A 19,667-nucleotide genomic window follows, 5' to 3' on the forward strand; every position below is an offset into this window, starting at 1 on the left:
GGCAATAAATCTCAGCCAAGACAACAATGCCCACATCCCATAAATGAATAAAGCAAAAGAAATGTTAGGTGAGCAGGCGAAAATTTAACAGATAGAGCATAATGTGAGAACGTGCAAGGATGTCCATTATTAAGGGAAGAATAGAAAAGCAGAATATTATTTCAATGAAGAGGAACTTCAGAATGCTGTGGCAGAAAGATCGGGGTGTCCTCATACATGAATCATGAAAAGATTAGCACGCAGCTACAGCATGTAAGAAAGTAACTTGAATGGTGACCTTTATTGTAATGTGAATGGAGTATAAAAGTAGGCAGGTCTTGTTTCATTTGTACAGGCATTGATGATACCACACCCAGAGTACTGCATACAATTTTGGTTTCCTTATTTAAGGAGGGATATGGTTGCTTTGGGGGCAGTTCAGAGAAGGTTCATTTGGTTGGTTCCTGGGATGAATGGATTATTTTGAGGCAAGTTGGGCCTATACTCATTGGAGTTTAAAAGAACGAGAGGTGACTTTATTGAACCATATGTAATTCTGAGGGGACTTGACAGGTAGATGCTGAGAGGATGTTTTTCCTCATGAAGAATCTAGAACTAAGGGGCACAGTTTCAAAATAAGGGGTCACTTTTTTAAGAGAGAAATACAAAGGAGTTTCTTCTCTGAGAGAGTTGTTAATTTTTAGAATTCACTATTTTAGAGAGCAGTAGTAGTTGGGTCATTGAATATATTCAAGACTGAGTTATACAGATGTTTGATCTACAAGTAAATCAAGGGCTATGCTGAGCAAGCAAGAAAGTGGAGTTAAGGCCATAATCAGATCAACCATGATCCAAACCAGGGAAAGAGTTGGGCCCATTAAGGACCAAAGGGGAAATCTGTGGATGGAGGCAGAGGACATTGGCAGAGTGTCAAACAAATATTTCACATCTGTCTTCACCCACGAGAATGAAGAGGTGGTTATGGAACTTGGAGAGAGAGAGACAGTGAGATTCTAGAGCAAATTATAATAGGGAGTGACAAGGTAATGGAGGTATTGGCAGGCTTAAGAATGGACAAAATCTTCAGGTCTGGATGAATTGTGTCTCAGTCAAGGGAAGGAAATTGCTGTGGAAGGCGAGGGAGGAAATTGCAGAAGCTCTGACCCAATTTTTAGTTCCTCTCTGGCCACCGGGGAGGTGCTAGAGGACCGGAGAACAGGTAATGTGATGCCACTATTTAAGGATGTTTATAGAGACAAGCCAGAGAACTTTAGACCAGTGAGTCCCACGTCAGTGCTTTGGAAACTACTGGAGAACATTTTGAAGGAGAGAATCTATCTCCACTTGGAGAGGCAAGGTTTGATTAGAGATAGTCAGCATGGTTTTGTCAGAGGGAGGTCATGCCAAACAAATTTGATTGAATTATTTGAGCATGTATCCAAGTGTGTAGTGCGGTTGATGTAATTTATATGGATTTCAGCAAAACCTTTGACAAAGTCACACATGGGAGACTTATTAAGAAGGCATGCAGATGGGATATAGGGTGATCTGATAAGGTGGATTCATAATTGGTTTAGTAGTAGGAGACAGAGGGTGATGACAGACGGCTGCTTCAGTGACTGGAGGCCAGTGGTGTATCACAGGGAGTCGTGTTGGGCCCCCTATTATTCACCATTTACATAAATGATATAGATGACTATGTGTGAGGTAGGATCAGCAAGTTTGCCGATGATACAAAGATCAGCTGGGTGGTTAATAGTGAGGTTGAGTGTCTTGGGTTACAGGAAGATATAGACAAGATGGTCAAATGGGCAGCTAAGTGGCAGATGGAATTTAACTCTGCAGAGTGTGAGGTGGTACACTTTGGAAGGAGTAATTTGACAAGGAAGTATACAATGGAAGGTCTGACACTGGTAGTTCTGTGGAACAAAGCAACCTTGGCATGTTTGTCCATAGATTGCTAAAGTCGGAAAGGCAGGTTAATAGGGTGGTGACAAAGGCATATGTCATACTTACCTTTATCAATTGGGGTATAGGTTACAAAAGCAGAGAAGTCAGGGTGGAGTTGTGTAGAACTTTGGTGAGGCCACAACATTTCTGTGTGCAGTTCTGGTCATCACATCCAGTGTGATCACATTCTTCCTATAAAGGGGTGCAGAGGAGATTCACCAGAATGTTGCTTGGGAAGGAATATTTAAGTTATAAAGAGAGGTTGGATGGGCTTGGTTTGTTTTCTCTGGAGCAGGAAGACTGAGGGGCGACCTGATTGAGGTGTTAAAGATTATGAGGGACATGAATAAGGAGAAGCTGTTCCTCTTCGTTAAACGGTCAGTTATGAGGGGACACAAGTTAAAAGTAAGGGGTGGGAGGTTCAGGGAGGATTGAGGAAAAACTTCTAAACCCAGAGAGTGGTGATGGTGTGGAATGCATTGCCTGGGAGGGTGGTGGAGGCGTGATGCTTCACACCCTTTAAAAAGTACCTGGATGAGTAAATTGGCACACCATAACATTCAAAGCCATGGGCCAAGTGCTGGCAAGTGGGATTAGGTGGGCAAGCCAGGAGAAAACTATAGATAAGTGAGCCTTACGTCAGTACTGGGGAAGTTGCTAGAGTCTATATCAAGGATTTCCTAACTCGGCATTTGGAAGGCAGTGGTATAATCAGACAAAGTCAGCATAGATTTACAAAAGGGAAATCATGCTTGACAAATCTATTGGAATTTTTTGAGGATTTAAGTAGTAGAGTTGACCAAGAAGAACGAGTGGATGTGGTTTATTTAGACTTTCACAAGGCTTTTGACAAGATCTCACATAACAAGTTACTGTGTAAAGTTAAAGTACAAGGGATTGCAGATAATGTTTTGAGATGGGTAGAAAGCTGGTCAGCTGATTGGAAGCAGAGAGTCCGCATTAATGGGTCTTTTTCTGATTGGCAGTCAGTTCCGTAGGGATCTATGCTAAGACCCCAACTGTTCACATTATCTATTAATGAGAGGGAAGAGGGAACTGAATGTAATCTCCAAATTTGCAAATGATACAAAGTTGGATGGGAGAATAAACTGTGATGAAGATACAGAGTTGCTTCAGTGTGATTTGGACAGGCTGAGTTTGTGGGCATCTGCATGGCAGATGCAGTATAATGTGGATAAATATGAGGCTATCCACTTTGGTAGCAATAATAGGAAGACAGATTATTACTTGAATGGGTGTAAATTGAGAGAGGTGGACATTCAACGAGACCTTGGAGTCCTCGTGCGTCAGTTGCTGAAATTAAGTGTGCAGGTACAGCAGGCAGTAAAGGAGGCAAATGGTATGTTGGCCTTCATAGCGAGAAGATTTGAGTACAGGGATAGGGATGTTTTGCTGCAATTGTATAGGGCATTGGTGAGGCCACACCTGGACTATTGTGTGACCTTATCTGAGGAAGGATGTCCTTGCTATCGAAGGAGTATAGCAACGGTTTTCCAAGCTGATTCCTAGGATGGCAGGTCTGTCGTATGAGAAGAGACTAAATCAGTTAGGAGTGTATTCACTGAAGTTTAGAAGAGTGAGAAGGGTTCTCATAGAAATTTATAAAATTCTAACAGGGTTAGATAGTGTAGAGTCAGAAAGAATGTCCCCAATGGTGGGAGAGTCCAGAACTAGAGGTTATGGTTTGAGGATAAGGGATAAACCTTTTAGAGCTGAGGTGAGGAGAAATTTCTGAACCTAGAGGGTGGTGAATGTTTGGAATTCACTACAACCAAACGTAGTTGAGGCCAAAATGTTGTCTGATTTCAAGAAGGAATTAGATATAGCTCTTAGGGCTAAAGAGGTCAAAGGATATGGGAGGAAAAGGGATCAAGATATTGAATTCAATGACCAGCCATGATCAAGAAGAATGGCAGAGTAGGCTCGAAGGGCCGAATGGCCTATTCCTGCTTCTAATTTCTGTGGAAAATAATTCAATAATTTTCTTCAGAGATTCACTATTACTCTGCAATTGCAGTCATTATTGTGTCACAAATAACATGACAGTCTCAATGATGATCTTCTCTTTCCCTTTTAAAGCGATTTAATTTTCTCTAGTTTTATCAAAAAATAACTTCCTGTATCTTGTACGTTCCTCATCATCAGAGGAATGTGTATTCTTTGTTAACATTTGTGTTCTTGCTTCCACTGAGATAAAGTTTGGAATTTTACCGGCACACCCGCCTAAGCTCGCAGAATGGAATTCTCCGTTGGCCTCAGGTGGGATTTTATGAGCCTCAGCCAAGCAAGATCGTAAAATATCGGCCATAGTCTCAGAACTTGCATGATGAAACTTCTGAGACCAATAATTATGAGTCATTCGATAAAGTTGTATAAACATGTTGCAATGATTTGCTGAAGGCATTGATTCTTTGAAGTAAGTGGTTCCACAAAACAGTCAAAAGTACAATATTGTACCTTTCAAACTTCTCTGTGAGGGATCTTGCTTCAGCTTTCACACGTGGTTTCTCTAAATTTAACAAAGTTCAGTTTCGAAGCCAAAACAGCATCTGCATGAGTGGACCACCTGATGTCACAAATTCTTTTGATTGTCAGATGTTTTCCATATGCTGCTCCATACATGATTGCAGCATATTCCATACTTGCATGGAAACTGGAAAAAAGGCAGACAAGTTTTGAACTAAGTCAAAAAAATGTACAGCATCCTCACACAAATCAGCAGCTGCATTGCAGATTAAATTCAAGGAGTGGTTGGAAAATTGGATGAATAATGCACAGGAGCTTGTAGTGATTAGTCTTGCTTGTATACCTGAATATTTTCCTGCCATATATGCGGTATTATCAAAGTTCTGCCCTTGACATTTTTGATGTCTAAACTTAAATTTGCAATGATTTCTAGAACAATTGTCTGCAAGCACTCAGAATTTTGGGATTGTAGCAGAACAGAGAAATCACTCTACAACTTCACCATCGCTGGGTCATATATCTTAAATTATTTGTTAATGGGTCCACATGACTCATATTTGGTGTTAAATCAACTATTATGGAATAATATTTAGCATATTTAATTTTAGTAGTGATTTGGTTTCTGAACAACTCTGCCGTTATAATGATTAAGCCATTGTAGGTTCTGTGGTTAAAAAATTGGTCTTCCCTCCGCCACAATATTTTTAGGTTTTCAAATGCTCTTTGAGAAGCTTGTGAAGTTCACTGAGATATTCAAGGCTAACAAAAAAATTACCTCTTCAGCTTGACACTGATGATTCATCATGTCATCTTAAAGAAACTCCCAAGGAAGACAGAAGTTTGACTGTGATAACAACACCTCTCAATGCTTTCCTCTAGTCAGAACACTCCTTTTCAATCTGAGCCGATAACGCAGAATCAATTCTTGCAATTGATTTGTATTTTTGAATGAACACACACATAGGGCGAGATTTTCCAGCTGCGCTTGCCCCAAAAGGGGAAAATTCCTCCTGAGGTCAACAGACCTTTATGTGGTCTGCCCCTCACCACTATAATTCCCATAGTGGGTGGAATGGGAAAATTCCACCCATAGTCTTAATATGACTTTTGGAAGTTTCATGATCAGTAGGATCTCTTTCAACATTTCTCCATTTAGAGCACCCATCAACAAATGATTGCTTCCCTTTACTAGGGTCAAGAAATTATTTGTTAACATAACACTAGACAGCCTTAGAGATTTCTGAAAAAAACAACCAATTTCTAATTTCAATCATCCCATTTCTCTTCACCCTCAGAAACTGGGACTCATGAAGACTTCTAAACTGCTTTTGGCCTCCAACATCAAACTATTTTCTCAAATTTTTCATATTACTTAAGTTCGCTGGTCTTTTATGAAATATTCAATCACACCCTGTGGAATAGATTGTGGCCTTAAGGCTTCAGGATGGGTCTTCTCCCCTCACTTCAGCTGCAGAAGAGAAGAATGAGTTTGAGTAATACCTTGTAGTTCCATTCCCATTTCAGAGTCCACTTCTTGTTCGCGTTTTTCAGGTGATGTGTTGTCTCGGACAATGGGAAGTCATTAGACAAGTCACCAAAACTTTCAATTGATGTTGTTGAGGATGAATGTCCAGTTTGGGCACTGCTCAATACTTTGAACCTTTTAAAGTAAAGTGCCAAACTTTTTCTTTGTCTACTTCGTCCTCTTGCCTCCCCTTTAACTTTCTGCATTTTTTACTGTCAATTTCATACTGTCACTTCATATTGACTGATCTATCTTGTTTTCAACAAACAGGAATTTTCAGAAAGGGCAGGCTACTTTATCCTCTTCAGATCTGGCTGGGGGAGAGGGTTTTCAAGATGCCCCTGCAGCTGTTTTTCTTGATGACCTAAGCTCGCAAGTATTCTGGTGGCTCACTGGCTGCTGCTGGCTATTTCTGGTTTGGCCACTACTTTTGCCCTCGCCTGTCTGGTTGCCCAGTCTTCCTCACTCTCAGCCCTGGCCTCTGGTTGAGTCACCCCGTTGCTCCCAGAAAACCATGCCAGTGTTTGCCACACCCTCAAAACTCTGGACAGCTCACCTCTTGCTCAGGTGGCTGACTCTTGAGCCTTGATGGCTGCTTGTGCTGCTGTCTCACTGCCTGGCTGCTGCTGGCTTTATCTGGCCTGCCCACTGTTCTTTCTTTGGCTGATTGGTTGCCCGCCTACCCACCCTCCTCAGCTCTGACCTGGAGACTGAGGGTCATCCCGCTGCTCCCCTGGACAGCCCTGGCTGCCATGAGAGTCAGAGCAGGTGAGGGGCAGAACACGGAAAGGCTTGTTGACCTTGGGTAAGATTTTTAAGTTTTGGGACGAGTGAGCCTGCAAACTCCTACCCAGTGTCTCCTCCTCTGTTCTTGCTGAAAGCCTCACAGGCTGACACCCAGATGTAAGGTTGGGGACTCCATGTTGTCTCAGGCTGCCAGGCCTGAATGTCGAAACCTGGCTATTGCTTTACTAATGGAAAGTTCAGAAACTTAAGACAAGACAATCTGGAGATCCCTTCAAACTGCTCCTAAGAAACCACCACCTCAACATCTGGAACAGTGTTTTCCCGCTCGAGACGGACTCCACCAATCAGAGCCTGATGTTGTTTTGCATTGACAGCTGATAGGCTCATTTGAACCTATCAGCAAATTCAGAACTTTGATTGGTGCTGTCACAGCCATCTCTCATATGGGGCTCATTGGCCAGGGCCATATGCTGCAGTGCTGTATGTTTCATTGTATGTTTGCCTCTGCACTGAGCCATCCAGACACTTTCTATTGTTTACTCAGTTATTTTCCCTTGCAAGTCCTCCTATATGATTAGCACTGCTGCCTCACAGGGACCCGGGCCCAATGCTTCACTTGCTGTTTAAATGTTTAGATGCCCAATTTGTAAATACAGCTTTATGCTAATATTGAGTGTCTTCCCAACACATTGTTATGCAAAGCTCTTCTGGTCACTCACTGCATTCAGAACAGTAAATCTGTCCATAAAGCAAAAAAAATGGAAACCACGAAAAATAATTTTGAAACTTTTGATAGGTTACTGTGCCATTTGGAACATGAAAATACCAGGATCAATGTTGATTCAGATTATCTCAGACAAATAGCGGTGGGCAGTTGGCTTCAGAATTCTTGAGTTTAAATGGGAGAAATTCCCGATTACTATCCATTAACTCCTACTGAAAAGTATTTATGTTTTTTTTCTAAGACACATCAAATCAAGATATGATTGTCGGGGCCTATAATGCACCTCAGCCCCTGTGGTGCCCAATGGGTACGGAAGGTGTTGACTGTGCCCGCGGACACCGAGCGCTCCGTCTTCAGGGACACCCGGCTGTGAGTATTTATGTTCATCAAGGGAGAGTGGGATTGTACTTAGCTATGATACTTAAGACTGGATTTGCAAGGCTGCATTCCCACTGTGGAGCCACCCTTTGCAGAAGCACTGATCAGAGAATTAGGCACTGATATGAAGACACCTGATTCACATCATTCATAATTTAGAGGAACTAGTTTTAATGATCATTAAATTGTGAGTTTTACAAATAAGGCTTTCTGGCTGCCACTCCCAGTTCTGATCCACTCTCTTGTCAAGCAAATCTCTGTCAAATGTGCAGCCTCATAAAAACATATGTTTTTATATCCAGTCTCACAAGATTGACAACTTGTGCTATGTACCATAGAACTGTTGTTGCCATGGAACTAACAATCAACAAGAACCATTATCTTTTGCAGGAGAAAAGCAAGCAAAAATTACAAATGCGAGTGATCAGTAATTTACCAGATCGAAACTACACAAATTGTGACTAACATAATTCACTTCCATGTGTAGTGCTCATGAATTTGATAACTTTGCAGTAACCTCCTAGTTCCCAGTGTGTGCATTCTAATCTCCTTTGGTTCAGTGGATAGGACTCTCACCTGAGTCAGAGGGTTTCATGTTTAAGCCTCAATTCAGAAACTTGAGCACATAATCAAAGCAGACACTACAGTACTAAGGGAGTAGAAACATTAAACCAAGATGCTGTCTTCTTTCTCAGGTGTACATAAAAGATCCAGTGCCATTAATCAAAGAAAAGTAAGGATGTTCTTCCAAAATTTCACTTAACTATTGCGATTAGTCATTTATTTCATTGCTGTGTTTGAGACAAATTAGTTGCTGTGTTTTTCTGCATGACTACATAACCTCAGTTCAAGAACACTTCAATGGCTGTGAAGCAGCTTGGGTCTTTATAAAGTCACAAAAGATGTGGTCAAGTGGAAGGTATGATGTTCCCAACAGTTGTAACTATGGAGCTGTAAGTGGATTTTCAGGGACTAAAATCACTTGTTTGATTCTGATACATTGTTCAGTAGCACCTTGTATGACTAAGCAATCCCTTTCAAGATACCATGGGATGGTATTACCAAAAGTGCCATAAGCATTGCATCTACTAAACAGATGACCAGTGAACCATGGGTATGTATGAACATATCAGGAGCAGGAGATTTAATTTTTTTTTCACAGGATGTGGGCATCGCTGGCCAGCATTTATTGCCCATCTCTAATTGCCCTTCAGAAGATAGTGGGGAGCTTCCTTCTTCAACTGCTGCAGACCCTGAGGTGTAAGTAATTCTGTTAGGGAGGGAATTTCAGGATTTTGACCTAATGACAGTAAAGGAATGATGATATATTTCCAAGTCAGGATGATGAGTGGAGGGGAACTTCCAACTGGTGGTGTTCCCAGATATTTGTTCCTCTTGTCCTTCTAGATGGTAGTGGTTGTGGAAGTTGCTGCCTAAGGACCCTTGGTGACAGATGGTGCTTGTAGATGGCACACTGTTGTCACTGTTCATTGGTGGTGAAAGGATTAAACGTTTGTGAAGGGGGTAGCAATCAAGCAGGCTGCTTTGTTCTAAATGGTTGAGGTTTGAGTGTTGTCAGAGCTGCACTTATACTAGCAAGAGAAAGTTGGATCTAGGGATACTACCCTGAGGAACTCCTGCAGTGATGTTCTGGAGCTCCAATTACCACAACCATCTTCCTTTATGCTTGGTATGACTCCAAGCAGTGGAGGGTTTTTTCCTGCTCCACCATTCAGTAAAATCATGGCTGATCTAATTGTAGCCAAAACTCTACATTCCTACCTATCTCTGATAACCTTTCACTCCACTGTTTTATGAAGAATCTCTCTCTACCTCTGACTTTAAAAATATTCAAAGATGCTGCTGCAGTTGCCTTTTGAGGAAGAGAGTCACAACCCTCTCAGTGTTAAAAATTTCTCCTCATCTCCATCCTGAATGAGTGACCCCTTATTTTTGAACAGTGGCCTCTGGTAGTAGATTCTCCTGCAAAAAGAAACATCCTATCCACATTGACCCTGTCAAGAACCCTCAGGGCCTTATATGTTTCAATCAAATCATTTCTTACTCTTCTAAACTCAAGCAGATACTAGCCTAGCCAGACCAACCTTTCCTTATAAGACAACCTGCCTATTCCAGGTAATAGTTTAGCAACCCTCTCTAGACCACTTCCAATGCATTTATGTCCTTCCTAAAATAAGAAAACCAATACTGTACACAGCATACCAGTTGTGGCCTCACCAAAGCCCTGTATAACTGAAGCATAAATATCTATAGCTACTCTTACTGACTGTCTTTTTCTTGCACTCTAATTTTTCCTTTCTTATCATATTTTTGTCATTCTTTGCTGTTCTTTATATTTTGTCCAATCTTCTGACCTATTACGCAACTTTGGGTAACATTTTCCTTAAGTTTGATACTATCTTTAATTTTTTTAGTTAATCACAGATGGTGGGTCTTCCACTTGGATTTTCCTTTCTCATTGGAATGTATCTATTCTGTATATTCTGAAATATCCCCTTAAATGTCCACCACTACATCTCTACTGATCTATCTCTTAACCTAATTTGCCAGTTTACCTTAGTTAGTTGTGCTTTCATGTCCTCATAATTGCCCTTATTTAAGCTTAAAATAATCATCTTGGATCCACTCTTCTCTCTGTCAAACTGAATGTAAAATTCAATCATATTATGATTGCTTCTTCACCAAGAGGTCATTAATTAATCCTATCTTGTTGCACAATTCCAGGCCTAATATATCCTGCTCTTGCTGGTGCCAGAACATGCTGTTCTAAGAAACCATCCAGAAAACATACTGTGAATTCTTCATCCAGGCTCCATTTGCCCATCTGAATTTTCCAATCTACATGCAGAATACAACCCCTATGATTATCTTTGTGACAGTCCCATTTCTTCTTTCTTTATACCTTGTTCGACTGTATGTTAGTTACTATTAGGGGGCCTATGCACCGCTCCCACAAATGACTTCTTACCTTTATCAATGTCTCATCTCCAAACCATTTCTATATCCTGGTTTCCTGAACTTAGGTCATTGCTCTCTGATGTACTAACACCATCATTAATTAACACAACCACCTCTCCACCTTCTCCTTGCTTGCTGTCCTTCCTAAATATCATGTTGTTTTCAGGCTCCAACTTATGTCATTCTGCAGCCTTGTCTTTGTCATGTCTATCAGGTCATATTTATTTTATTTCTATTTCCACTCTCGATTCATCTATTTGGTTTTAAATGCTACGTGCATTCAGATACATAGCCTTTAGTTTTGTCCTTTTGTTTTTGTAACCTTGAACGCTATCTGTTGATTTACTCTTAGATTTGTACTTCCTGTAATGTCTCACCCTTCCTGTCAGCATCTCTTTATCATTTCCCACATTAATTGGATCCTTTGCCCCACTCTTTAGTTTTAAACCCTGATGGGTATAGAGGGATATGGGCCAAATGTGGGCAAAACCCCAAAGAGACAGTCCCCTCTTTTCCTAGTACTGGTGCTTGTACCTCACAGATTGAAACCCTCTTCTCCCACGTTTTCCTCCCTCTAATTTTATGTACTCTATGCCGATTTGCACACGGCTCAGGTAATAATCTGGAGTGTAATACCTTTGACCTTCTACATTTTAATTTAGTGCATAGCTCCTCATACTCTTTATGCAAGACCTCTTTCTAGTTTTATCCATGTTGTTGGTACCTACATGGACCTCGACAACCTCCCATGCAAGGATAGAATTTTATGCCTACTAGGTGAGTGTGAACCCAGAAGTGCATTAGATAATGCATGCTGACACTAGGTGCATATCCTGATGTCATTGCACGCTCGCATGTTGTTTTGGTAGGTGGGTGCAGGCACACATCAGCAAAGTGTCCACCAACAGTTATCCAGCTTATTGAGGGGATTAAATCCCCAATTGACCAAGAGTTTAAGTGCCCTGTGCAATTTCAAACTTGGTGTATGGGGAACATGGGCAGGCAGATTAACTGTTTTGTAATTCCTTGGATTCAAGGGCAGGTTGAAAGGGGAATGTTGGATGAAAGGAGTTGTAAGTTTCAGAGAGTGAGCTGAATTGGTGTTTTCTGATGTTGAGAAGGTGACTTCTGTGTTAGGCTCAGCACAGTGTGGAGCTCCCTGGACATTGTTGTCCCCGGCACTGGAGGTTTGGTTCCCTTTGGCACCATTTGTGCATGGGTCTGCCCCATCTGTAAACCTGCAAGCAGGTATTGTTTACTCAGAAGAGAACATCTCTTCTGAGGAGAACAGGAGACAAAGTGGGAGAAGGCCTGGTGCTCACATTCTTTCACCTCTGGCAGAAGTGCAGGCACAGGATCATGAGAGACAGCAAGAAGGACAAGCAGCACATACTCACAGGAGGTGCCCCTACTCAACAGCTGGGATGTACAGGCAGCATTCAAACTACTTGGATATGACAGAGGTCCAGTGCTGCACAAAAGGCTACAGTTTTTAAGCAAAGCTTGTGACGAGCATTTGTCAAATGATTGACCTGGAGATAGCTCCAATTGTATGGCTGGACACCCTTTGTCCATGGCTCTGAAGGCCACAGTAGCACGAAGCTCTTTTGACTCCAGATTGCTGCAGGGTGCATGGGTGTTCTTTGCGGAGTTTTGCAGTCAGCTGCACACATATCTGTCAAGCTATTGACAGATGCTCAATTCAGGCACATTAGAGCATTCATTCATTTCAGGATGGACCAAGTCAACGAGGCTTGCAGGTTTCCTCTCATCCCAGGGAGCCATAGGTTATACCCTTGTGGTCATCAAGGTATGAGTCAGCCAGCCAGTGCATTTGTGAATAGGAAGGGATTTAGTCAATGAACATTCAGAAAGACTGTGGCTGCAGGACCCAAATACTGCAGGTCTAGACAATGTACCCAGGCAGCTCTCACAATGCTACATACTACACTAGTCACAATTGCCAAGAATCTTTGTTGCCTGGCTGATCGGTGGCAGAGGGTATTTGCTGAAGAGATGGCTGATGACACCTGTCAAATTTCGGAGGCAGAGGAGAGATACAATCACTGCCACATATCCACAGAAGAGATGGTGAAAAGGACAATGGGGCTGCTGAAGCTGAGGTTCCAGTGCCTGGACCGACCTGGGGATGACCTGCAGTATCTGCCTGAGCGAATGTCACTCATTGGAGTTGTATGCTGTAGTCTTTCTAATCTTGTTCTCTCTAGGGGTGAACCTCTGGATAGGAGGATAATGTGGGTAAGGATAATATGACCCCTCATTCTGTCCCTAGAGCTGTCTCTCCATGAGGGTCACCACTCTCTCAATGACAGAGGTTGTGTGCTCAAACCTAAGGGTCAGTGCAGTGTTCATACTCTGCAGGGACTCCTCCATGACAGATACCATGACACACAAACCTTCAGGGATCTCATCAGATTTCCCTACACTATGCAGCATTTTCCACCTTATGGATGACTCCAGAGGCTCATCATCTTCCTTGGGCTCAGCATGGTCTCCTAGTCTCTAGCAATTCTCCGATTGTTGGTGTTCGGGGTACTCCTTGCCTCCATCATCTGCACCAGCAAATGTGACATGCCCTCACTGCTGTACACTATCAATGCTCCCAACACTGTTGTGCCCTCCGACGTGACAGTATCTGTACTGCTTAAAGAGGGATTGTCACAGGTACATCTTGTGGGTTGTCACACTCTGATGTCAAAGAAGAGTTGTTGACTTCTTGGTTGGCTCTGGTGGACAGAGGGATGAAAACAAATGTTCAGAGATATTACTGATATCAATATATGCTGCCCACTGCGAGTGGTCTCAGTTGCATTGAACTGTCTCAAACAGTGGCACACACTGAAGTTGTTCTGAGGGATGAAACACCCATTCATCGCTTTCAACTTAATCCTGTCACAATTCTATCTACTGAGCTTTTGGCTTCCTCCGAGACACCAGCCTCATTGCAGCCTCACGACCTCCCTCCCCACTTGCGCTCCAGCTCCAGTGCTCCCATCTTATTGTTGGTGAGGATGGCCAGGTTTGCCACCCCATCACCCCATGGCTGCTCTCTCCCAGTTGTGGCTATGTTTCTCCTGAGGTGAGTGCAGAGGTCCACCTAAGTACGCAACCTTTCACCTCCAGTGGTATCCTACTGAACTCAGGTCATCCCCAAGAGGCGAGGGAACAGTACCACCCCTGAACCTTTGATGGACCCAAGGCTCTAGATTCATCTCTCCAGATGTGTGATTGGAGAATCCATGAAACCCACAAGCTTCATTGCAACAGTGAACAGGCAACGTTCCTCTGTCCCCCACACTGGACATTGCCCACTCAAAACTCACCAGTACCAAGCACAGAAGCTCATTGAACCTTTTCCAGCAGTGGGTTCAAGTGCGCTGTGCAAGGTCATGCCGGCTGACCTAAACAATTCCCTCTGATCGTTCCTTCTTAATGAGATTTATACTGGCTACCCGCTTAATGTGAACAATGGGGAATCTGTGGTTGTAATAGCTTCCTTGCAACCACAGATTCCCCATTGTTCACATTAAGCGGGTAGCCAGTATAAATCTCATTAAGAAGGAACGATCAGAGGGAATTGTTTAGGTCAGCCGGCATGACCTTGCACAGCGCACTTGAACCCACTGCTGGAAAAGGTTCAATGAGCTTCTGTGCTTGGTACTGGTGAGTTTTGAGTGGGCAATGTCCAGTGTGGGGGACAGGGGAACGCTGCCTGTTCACTGTTGCAATGAAGCTTGTGGGTTTCATAGATTCTCCAATCACACATCTGGAGAGATGAATCTAGAGTCTTGGGTCCATCAAAGGTTCAGGGGTGGTACTGTTCCCTCGCCTCTTGGGGATGACCTGAGTTCAGGAGCAAAGTGGGATACCACTGGAGGAGAAAGGTTGAGTACTCAGTGGACTCTGCACTCACTGGATTTCCAGAAGGCATTTGGCAAGGTACTGCACCAAAGACTGCTACATAAGATAAAGTTGCACAGTGTTATGGGTAATGTATTAGCATGGATAGAGGATTGGTTAACTAACAGGAAGCAATGAGTGGAGGTAAATGGGTGTTTTTCTAGTTGGCAATCAGTAACTAGTGGTGTGCCTCAGGGATCAGTGTTGGAACTGCAATTGTTTACGATTTACATAGATGATTTTGGAGTTGGGGACTAAGTGTTATGTGTCAAAATTCGCAGATGACACTAAGATGGGTGGAAGAGCAAAGTGTGCAGAGGATGCTGGAAGTCTGCAAAGGGATATAGATAATCTCAGTGAGTGGGCAAGGGTCTGGCAGATGGAGTACAATGTTGGTAAATGTGAGGTCATCCATTTTGGTAGGAATAACAGCAAAATGGACTATTATTTCAATGGTAAAACATTGCAGCATGCTGCTGTGCAGAGGGACCTGGGTGTCCTTGTGTAGGAATCTCAAGGAGTTGGTTTGCAGGTGCAGCAGGTAATTAAGAAGGCAAATGTTAGAGGGATGGAGTTTTAAAACAGCAAGATTATGTTGCAGTTATATAAGATGCTGGTGAGGCCACAGCTGGAGTAGTATGCACAGTTTTGGTCTTCTTACTTGAGAAAGAATATACTGGCACTGGAGGGGGTGCAGAGGAGATTCGCTACGTTGATTTTAGAATTGAGAGGCCTGGCTTATGAGGAAAGACTGAGTAGACTAGGGCTATACGCATTGGAATTCAGAAGAATGAGGGGAGATCTTATAGAAACATGTAAGATTATGAAGGGAATAGATAAGATAGAAGCAGGGAAGTTGTTTCCGCTGGCAGGTGAAACTAGAACTAGGGGGCATGGCCTCAAAATAAGAGGAAGCAGAATTAGGACTGAGTTGAGGAGGAACTTCTTCACCTAAAGGGTTGTGAATCTGGGGAATTCCCTGCCTGGTGAAGCAGTTGAGGCTACCTCATTGAATGTTTTTAAGGCAAGGATAGATAAATTTTTGAACAGTAAAGGTATTAAGGATTATGGTGAGTGGAGCTGAGTCCACAAAAAGATCAGCCATAATCTTATTGAATGGTGGAGCAGGCTCGAGGGGCCAGATGGCCTACTCCTGCTGCTAGTTATGTGCTTTAAGTGGTTCTTCCGGGTCCACCTGCTAAGCGTGCATTTCGCCCTGAGCAGGTGAACCAAACCCTGGCATTGGGCAGGCAACGCAGCCATCTGGACTCTCTCTATGCTGCAGAGAACAGTATCAATCCCCGTCACTGTGCTGTCCCCTACTACCACTACATTCCTTCCTGCTGTCCTCATTTGAATGGCTTCCTGTACCATGGTTAGTTTGCTTATCCACCCTGCAGCTGCTACTCTCATCCAAACATGCTGAGATAACCCCAAATCTATTGAACAATTGCAAAGACTGAGGCTCCTGCACTCCTGCCACTGGGTCCCCTTACCTGCCTCACACCCTCATGTCCCTGAGCACTGCCCAAAGCAGAAGCTTTTACCCTAACTGCTGTAACTGTGTCCTGGTACATCCAGATAAAGTATCCAGGTAAATTTTCCTCCTCCCTGATGTGTCGCAGCATCTGCAACTCGGCCACTAGTTCGATGACTCTGTGCCAAAGCTCCTTGAGCTGCAATCACTTACTGCAGCCCAGTTTGCCTTGGATCACATTGGTCACACTATATACTGTGGTTATAAATGAGCAAGAACAAACAATGAACTTGACACTTGTTAAATGCATATCAGAGGTCATGGCAGTTAAGATACAGAAAGACCAGAATGGAAAATTGCATTGCTACATGACAGCTGGCATGCTACATTACTTGCATTGATGATTGAGCAAGAAGGCTGTCAGGATAGGAACAAGTGGAAGGTAGCACGACCTGTATCATCTGGAACAACTGCACAGTTGAAATACTATGTGCTCCTGGTGTAAGAGTTGTGATTTGAAATGATAAAGTCATTAAAAAAATGTTTCTTGACTACGAAATCACCAATAGAAGAAAGTTACTAAACTAGTATGACTGGGGCCTAATTATCAATGTTTAAATGAGAAGCAGCTTAATAGTGACCTACATGACATGATCATAGCAACATCCTCCATCAGTAGTAAACATCTACAGCTTATCATAGAAATCAAAAGTCATGAAGCAGCAAGTTTTTTTTAAGAAAAACACAGTTATTTAGTGGTGTCAGATGATGCAAGCATCAGTGTACAAAAAACTAAAAGAGAATGGCAATTATACAGACACCAACAGCCTGTTGACCCAAATGGGATGTTTCATTTGTGGAAAAAGCAAAAGAAGCTTGGCTGTCTGCTTCATACAAATTAGTGTATTCGTTAAGATTGATTCTCTTTGCAATATGAGATATGGTTTCAAGTGTAAAGGTCTTCTTGCAAAGAAAATCTCCTACCTTATTGATAAATCTAAATATGTGTTTGTGTTTATGAGCAAGAGTATATATGATGCATCTCACTGATGGGAAATTATTAAACCTATAAAGCTGGAAGGAATGGATGAAGTAACTATTGAAAAAAAGTTGGTTGTGGTGATGGAGGAAGTTGAAGTCATAGAATTCTTACATTGCAGAGGAGGCCATTCCACTCATTGAGTTTGTACCAACTCTTCGACAGAGCATCTTACCCAGGTCCTATCCTGAAACCCCACTAATCCCCTTAAACTACACATCTTGGGACACTAAGGGGCAATTTAGCATGGCCAATCCACCTAACCTACACATCTTTGGACTGTGGGAGAAAACCAGAGCACCCAGAGGAAACCCATGCAAACATGGGGAGAACGTGCAAACTCCACAAAGACAATTACCTGAGGCTGGAATTGAACCTGGTGCTGTGAAACAGCAGTGTTAACCACCAATTCTGATAAACTTCAGTTATAGGATGGAGATCACAAAAGGAAATGTTAGAGTTTATTTGTTCATCTCCTTGAATTACAAATTATCAGGTCGCTTGTTCCCATAGAGACTTTATTTTGAGTAAAATTTCAAAGAATTTCTGTACAAACGCTTTACAAGCAAGGCTGCTTATTTTTCTTCAAGGACACAGTATTGTCTGTATTCAAGATGATTGTCATTTGATGCACAATATTGAGTTTATCTGAAGACTGATCTGGAATTTTAAGAAATAAAACTATTCATATTAGAGAAAATGTCAGACATACAAACAGCGAGAACAGTGTAATGTATTACATAAATACTGATTGTATACCATTAACTCCTGGAATCCTTGAGAGCCATTCAAAAGGTGAATTATATCTTATTTGTGTAGTACAGGGCTATCTATGTATTTTCTGTATTAGAGAACGGTGATTCATGTGCTGTATTGGAGAGTTCTGATATTTCAGAGTGTCATTGTGAAAGTGCTTTTAGTTTTAAATTTTCTTCCCATGCCTATTAAAGGCATGACTCCTGCTGGATGTGAGCAGCCTTATGATATTTTCAATTTTTAAGTCTATTAAGAGGTGGCTGCCCATTCAGCTGTGAAGGTATCTTTGCTGAGTCCAATACTACTCATAACTGATGCCTGCACATTTGCACAGTAAGGATTATTGGATTGCCAACAGATTGGCAAGCCGTAGCTGAATTCCACCCACCCTGATTGAGGCCTCTATGACTAATTATAGTACCCCCTGCTGACATCAACTAATTCAGTGGACTCCAAAAATCAAATCTGAAATTTCAGATGATATAAAGCTACGCCTTTCTGTCTTCTGATATATTGTGCTACCATCATGCACCGTCTCACACAAAATAAGGTTCATCTTATGCTGTTTTAAGACAAAGGAGTTCTAATTGCAGACTGAAAGCTACATCTCCTCCTCTGCTGAATTCTCAATCTCAGCTGTGCTGTTGTGGTACATGCTGACTAAAGGTGAAATGTCCGTTGATGCCTAATAGGAGTGAGAAGGTGGAAATGCTGTGTTTACTTACTTCCCACAGACTAGCTGTATTGGCAGTTGGCAGACAGCAAGTCATCTGTGCGTGGCAAGTGAAATTTGGAGAAGGAAAAGAGATTTTGACCCTTTGGTTTTTATCTGAACTTTTTTTTTGTGGTACAGGTATGTTTTGGTTAGTAAGGATTAATGTGGGACTGAGGAGATGGTACTGTCCACAGTATGACGCAGAGTCACATGATCGTGGATTATGTGTGCAGAGACAAGCCAGCATGGAGTTGGTACCCAGTTAGGGCTATATCTGGGAGATAATGTATGTAGTTGTGTGTTAATAATGAACAGTTAATGGTCAACCACACAAGGCACCAGACCTCTTAGTGAGTCACAAAAGAACCATACGGCATGGTGGCAGTGAAAGAACCCAGAACCTCAAAGAAACTAGGGAAGGACCCCAGAATATTAAAGCATGAAAAAATAAAGAACCTGCAGGCTGACATGTGAGAATTGTGCCTGCGCTGAAGACACAGAGATCACCTAGAAAAGTTCCTTTGCCAGACCTGATCAAACACATTGTAGGAATGAGTCAGGTCACGAAAGACTGAGGAAAAATTCAGAAAAGAAAAAAGGCTTAAGAGCAAAAAAAAGGTTACTGTGGCACCATCTTGGGAAGAGGAGAAAAAAAAATTAAAGCTGTACTCTCTCTTATTGAAAACACCAATTTTTGTTGATACAAGGGCAAAACCTGGTGCAAAATTGTTTGTACCAGAGATGTTTAGAGGAACATATTAAGTCAGACATCAGACGAAGTGCAAACTAAAACATTTTTGTACTTGCGATATTTGTTGATGAAATAATCCTAATAGTAGGTATAGATGAATCCTCAACCGCATTTAGTGAGATAGTAAAAGCCCTTGACAAGTATTTTAAAATCCAATTTGTGGAGAGAGCAGACTTTAAAAAAGGTATATAACAGCTCCCAATAAAACATCAAAATGGCAAGGAGACTCTAGGGCAAGG

Source organism: Carcharhinus amblyrhynchos, unplaced genomic scaffold (assembly GCF_965287045.1).
Source record: "Carcharhinus amblyrhynchos unplaced genomic scaffold, sCarAmb.v2.hapA scaffold_56, whole genome shotgun sequence".
In the NCBI taxonomy this organism is placed as follows: Eukaryota; Metazoa; Chordata; class Chondrichthyes; order Carcharhiniformes; family Carcharhinidae; genus Carcharhinus; species Carcharhinus amblyrhynchos.